This window comes from Hemitrygon akajei, chromosome 5, assembly GCF_048418815.1.
Source record: "Hemitrygon akajei chromosome 5, sHemAka1.3, whole genome shotgun sequence".
Taxonomy (NCBI): domain Eukaryota; kingdom Metazoa; phylum Chordata; class Chondrichthyes; order Myliobatiformes; family Dasyatidae; genus Hemitrygon; species Hemitrygon akajei.
The window spans coordinates 141,807,789-141,813,637 of record NC_133128.1 but is presented as its reverse complement, the minus strand read 5'-3'; the positions used below and the strand labels follow the sequence as shown (position 1 = coordinate 141,813,637).

The 5,849-nt window shown below is 41.6% G+C and overlaps 1 long non-coding RNA gene across 1 annotated transcript; it reads left to right on the top strand.

Annotated features, from left to right (window-relative positions):
• The first annotated feature begins 1,101 nt into the window (after positions 1-1,101).
• On the top strand, positions 1,102-4,755 carry LOC140728250 (uncharacterized). The gene is made up of 3 exons (XR_012099027.1): positions 1,102-1,386; positions 2,598-2,711; positions 2,913-4,755. It is a non-coding gene; the product is annotated as an uncharacterized lncRNA (long non-coding RNA).
• Positions 4,756-5,849: the final 1,094 nt, after the last annotated feature.

Here is a 5,849-nt window from a genome sequence, read left to right as displayed (position 1 = left end):
TTGTGATTTGAATACAACAGTACATATTTTAATGTCTAATTATTATAATCACTGTTGAAAATTTAAGTTTAGTAATGATGATTATTACCTTAAATAAATTATTGTATAGTTTTCTAAAGTATATTTTTGCTTAAAAGTTTTTGTCCGTCGATTTTATTTCCAGTAATTGATTTTTTTAAAATTTCCCAACCTTTATTTTCCTTTCTGTACATGATTTAAAAGTAATTACTGTTTCCAGTCTTCTGTTCCCAGTTTGGTCTTTGTGGAGTGGACGTTTGTTGCTAGGCACAATAGTTCAAGCTGCTGAATTTAGTGGGAGCAAGTATGAAGGGCAACACAGTGAGGGGACATTACAACAAGGTTGGTGATCAAGGCCAAATCCATTCGTTTGTGCTCCTGGCTGAGCATACTTCAGTCTGATTCATTGATGGGCCTTACTGTCGTTTCCCCCTCCACTATTGGTGATCAAGGTGCAGCGGTGAAACAGGTACTACTAGGCTAATATAGACTCATAGAGTTATACAGCACAAAAACAAGCTCTTCAGACCAACTTGTCCGTAGTGCACAAAACACCTACCAAATCTATTAACCTGCATTTGGCCCATATCCATATCCCTCTGAAACTTTCACGTCTACGAAAGATCCTATTTCTTACTTAAAGATATCTATTTTAATACCTTTTAACCAGCTCTGTAGCTTCGTCTGGAAGCTCATTCCATTTACCCACCATCGTCTATGTAAAAATGTACTTCTCAGGTTCCTGCTTAAACCTATGCCGCCTAGTTTTAGACGTCCCTCAACCAGGCAAAGAACACCGTGAATATTTACCCCATCTCTGCCCCCCAGGGGTTTTAGAAACTTCTATAAGGTCACTCCCTCAGTATCTTTCATTCCAGGAAAAGCGGTCCCAGCCTATCCAGTCCTGGCAAAGGTCTATTTCTGTATGACCTTTTAAATGTGACATGGATCCGGAGCAAAATAAATATGTTATCTCCACCTAGTGGTAAATCTTAAGCCTTTTATTTTAAAACACATTAATCATCTGCCTGCCCGTCATGAAAAGCAGTGTTTGCACTGAAGTGCTTTCATTGTCACCTCCCCTCTCACCAGCAGCAACCTGGGAACTCAATGTGATTCTCGGAGAAAATGATGTGATGGGCTCGGAATAGCCTTGGAGATGTAATCTAATGCAAAAGGAAAAGCGAAGAACAACCTTCTGACAGCATTCCCGTTGAAATTGTGTGAGCAGGGGGAAAATCTCAATGCTGACGACAGGCTCAAAACCAATGCCACACAAACCAAGATGAAAGCATAAGAAGGGAGAAGATCACGTTAAAGCCACGTGACAATGACGGAAGTTACCTTCATCAAACCTTGTGCTGGAAGGTAGGTCTACGCTGACCATCTGGTACGTACATCTGGGCCCAGTTTTTTTTCATTTTTGAAGCTGACCATAAAACTTCCCATGGAGGAATTTATGCAATCTTATGTAATTGAGAGGAGGTTCACGAGAATGATCCTGGGAATGAAGGTGTTAATGAATGATGAGCGTTTGACGGCTCCGGGCCTGTACTCATTGGAGTTGAAAAGAATGAGGGGGGATCTCATTGAAACCTATTGAGTATTGAAAGGCTGAGATGGAGTAGTCGTGGAGAGGATTTTTCCTGTAGTGCGGAAGTCTAGGTCCAGAGGACACAGCCTCTGATTTCAGGTATGTCCCTTTACAGCAGAGATGAGGAGGAATTTCTTTACCAGAGGATGGTGAATCTGTGGAATTCATTGCCTCAGACAGCTGTGAAGACCAGATCATTAGGTATTTTTAAAATGGAGATTGATAGGAGATCAAGGACATTAGAGGAGAAGGCAGGAGGAGGAGAAGGAGAAGGTGTTGAGAGGGAAGATAAACCAGCCATGATTGAAAGGTGGAGCAGACACAATGGGCCAAATGGCCTGATTCTGTTCTTATGACTTATAGTCTTTTGACTGACAATTGCTAAGAGTGAAATTCATTTCTTTACATCATGGAGATCATGTGACCAATTATAATAATCCTCTTGGTCTTACTGCTGAATTGGCTTCTAGTGACTTCTTGGTGCTGTGGGCACTGGTGTTGGACTAATGAGGCCATGGGGGACTGTCTACCCAAGATTATGGATACACCGTGGTGTCCCAACCCTTAATCCACACCCTCCCCCCATCCCACCCCTATAATCGCTACACTGACCCAAGAAGATATGACTGTTGTTGTGGGCAAGGACTGCTTCTGCAAGTGCAAAACATCATGGACACGTCAGGAAATGTGGCCTGTGGTGCTACTCACACTGAAGGTTCTTCAGCATCATTTTGCAACCGTTAGTACTATCTCTTCCAATTCTGATTAGGTTAAAATTATATCTGTGTAGTTTTCAAGTGCAAAATTCAAATCCACATGGACCTACATATATATTTTTATTGCTGGCCACCTCACGTACATATGCACGAGCACACGATGTATTTCCATATGTAATCCATGTAGACCACATGATTAACCATGGTTCTTGTGTTTCTTTTTGCATTGTGTGTTACTGATGGGAAACTGTTCTCGTTACAAAATGCAGGGACAATAAAATCATTGTGATATTTTGCAAAATGACAATAAAGATTCGCAGGCCTCCTTGTCTCACAGGAATGAGATCCACACTGGCCCTGTGGAAGAAGCTGCTGATTGGAAGGTAAATGGGCTCCAGGCTCATTGTGTGTGCACATCTCCTGCTTGTCCTGCTTTGCAAACTCCCTAAAGAATCAATTTGAATAAACATCTGTTAAACTACTCATGAAGTATTATGTGTAGGTTACTCGCACATTTTTCTTTCTCTATCGTTAAAACTATCACCAGGTCACTTAATGATTTTCTTGCTCTCCTTTCTTCACAGGTCAGTCTTCCAGTGCTTGCTGTGAGAACATTGTACAAAGCCTTACTCAAGTCTTCTGCCTCCAGTCATGATTCAGATCTTTTACAAACGCACAAGCATTCAACATGCTTTGGTCCATGTTGAGAGACCTTTTGGGGTGATCTCAACCTTCATGTGGCAGGAATGTTGGAGATCCTAGTCAGTATAAAGTAGCTGTTAGGTGCCTTATGTTTCTTTTTGTTCGATGACTTTAATTCAGAGCGACGACATAACATGCAATGCTTAGAAATAGCACAAAATAAAAGACCTCATAGGATAAGCTGTTCGCAATAGCTCAGAGGTACAGATTGCTGTCACAGGTGAGGAGGTTAAATCACTGTGAGAAGCTATCCTTTTCAGCATTTGCCACTGAACTATTGGTGCTGTGTACTAGACTGGGGGTCCTGAAACAATTAATAGGAACGGCCCTGTTGCATGTTATATCTATTAGCTTTTTATCCCTGCTCAACTAAAAGATTTTATTCATTCATGGAGGCATACAGCATGAGAACATGCCATTTGGCCCACCACGTCCATGCTGACCAGTGGACACTCTAATCCCATTTCCCACCATTTGGCTCATTGCCTTCTATTTCGGAGTGATTCAAGTGCTTGTTTGGACGTTTCTTAAATCCTCTCAGTATCTACTTCCACCATGCTGTTCGGTGGATTTGTGGTGTAGAGATAACTATTGTAGAGCAGTGGCTTGAACTAAAACACTAAACGGTGACAAGTTAGGGTGTAACCTGTGTAGTATAGGTTTAACAAAGGCCTAAGATGACAGGACAAAAGTCACATCCCCCTACCACAGTGTTTTCTCAAAAGTTGATATTAAAATCCAAAGTGTAGAAATGCCCAAACTCTTTAGGAGGCTCAATTTGATGCACCAGGCTCAGTCTTTACCATGGTATCTTCCATAGGTTGCCTACTGAGTGTAATTTTACCTGCATTTCAAGCTGGAACAATGAGTATCAGAGTAAAGTTTCGGACAGGAAATCTCCAGGCTGACAGGATGTCAGGATATTGGCAAGGCTGGTGTAATGAAGCTTTGATCAGAATATAATGCATGTGACATTACACTTAAATGCCAGATATTTCTCCTCAATGATCTGAATAAGTACATTTAAAGTTAATTAAAGCAAACAAAAACACTGGAAAGCATCTAAAGGTATCTAAATTTATTTAATTAACTCAATTAGGTAAGAAAAATGTCAATTATATGACCCCTCTGTTTCATAGCCTTCCCATTACTATTGCCTCTCACCATCCGGGACATGCCTTCTTCTCACTACTACCATTGGTTCTGTCGCTCCACCATCAGAGTTATGAATGGTCCATGAAGTCATACACACTGCCTCACTATTGCACTTTTGCACAATTTTTAACTTAAAGTCATTTTTATATCTTGCACTATACTGCTGCCACCAAACAACAAATTTCACAATACACGTCGGTGATAACAAACCTGATTCTGAATTGAATGCAGTCACTAGAGCAGCAGCAGGACTAACCCTGGCAGAGGCCCAGTGGGCAGAGTCCCCAGAGTTACGACTGGGAATCCATAGGAAGTTTTTTTTCTCTCCTGCTGAAATCTATGCTAAGCTCCTCTCAGACCACAATCAGAGCCGTAGTCAACTGTGAGGATTCACTGACGCTTGCACGAGAGTCCCGAATCCTGGCAGTGTGGAGCTGAGTACAAACTGCCTCACAGGGAACTCCGTTCATAAGAAGGAAATTTCAAGCAATGTGTGTTTTCCCATTTGATTATAAAGCGGACTGTGAACTTGACATACCATGCGCCATCCCTCCTAGCAGATGTGTTCACTCCCACCATGGTGATCCTTGTGGGCTGCTCCCTGCACACCCTCGCGTGTTGGTTGTTAATGCAAATGATGCATTCCTCCTTGTGTTTCAGTGTATCTGTGATAAATAAACTTGAAACTTGAATAAATATCAAATATTTGATAAGACTGAAACGATCACATCAATGTCCTTCCCATGTTTCTTCATTTCCTTCTTTTGACATACTCCTTTAAGCTATGATTCAAAATAGAGATCTTGGCCCAGAATCTCTCCCTGCCTGGCATAGGACGCTGTCTCCACTCTTTCCGCCGACCTGCCTCTGAAAAGCTCCGCTGTGATTTCCCACCGGACTCCTGTGTCAATCTCGGGTTGACTGCACTGTGGAGCTTCGCAGCTTCCCATCCTGGGAGACATTCCAGCAGGTAGGAAGACAGGAATTTAAGCATGCCAAGTTTCAGTAGAACTTGTGTTATCACGCACATCAAGGACCAAAGGATCAAATTTATTTGCCGTATAGATTTAACTGTATTGGGAACTTGCTGTGGTGTGTTGGTCAGGAAGTGATGTGCAACAAGATTCAACAACTATAACAAAGGATAATTATATAAAAAGAAAAGCTAGAGGTTAAAGTGCCGATAAAGCATAAAATGTGCATAAGTACATAAATATCAGCATGTGCCTACCATGTAAACAGCATTATAAAAAGTGGTTTAGAATGTTTACAGTGCAGTGAAGTGGCTGATGTAATAGATGGAGGAGGGTGAGGGGTAACTAAAATGGTGGATCAGATTAACTGCCTGAGGGAAGAAACTTCTAAGATGGCGTGTTTGGAACCCCATTATCATCAGACTGATCGTGGGATGGGCTATACATCTCTTTCTCCTACACCCAATCCCTGTGCACACCTTCCAAGGGCTTTTTATGCTTCCTGCTGTTTCATTCAAAATAATCCCCCATTCTTAAAATGAAGTGAAATCATAAATGTTCAAACTTGATTAGTTTCCCTTTTAAAAAGCAAACACGAGGAAATCTGCAGATGCTGGAAATTCAAGCAACACACACAAAATGCTGGTGGAACGCAGCAGGCCAGGCAGCATCTATAGGGAGAAGCACTGT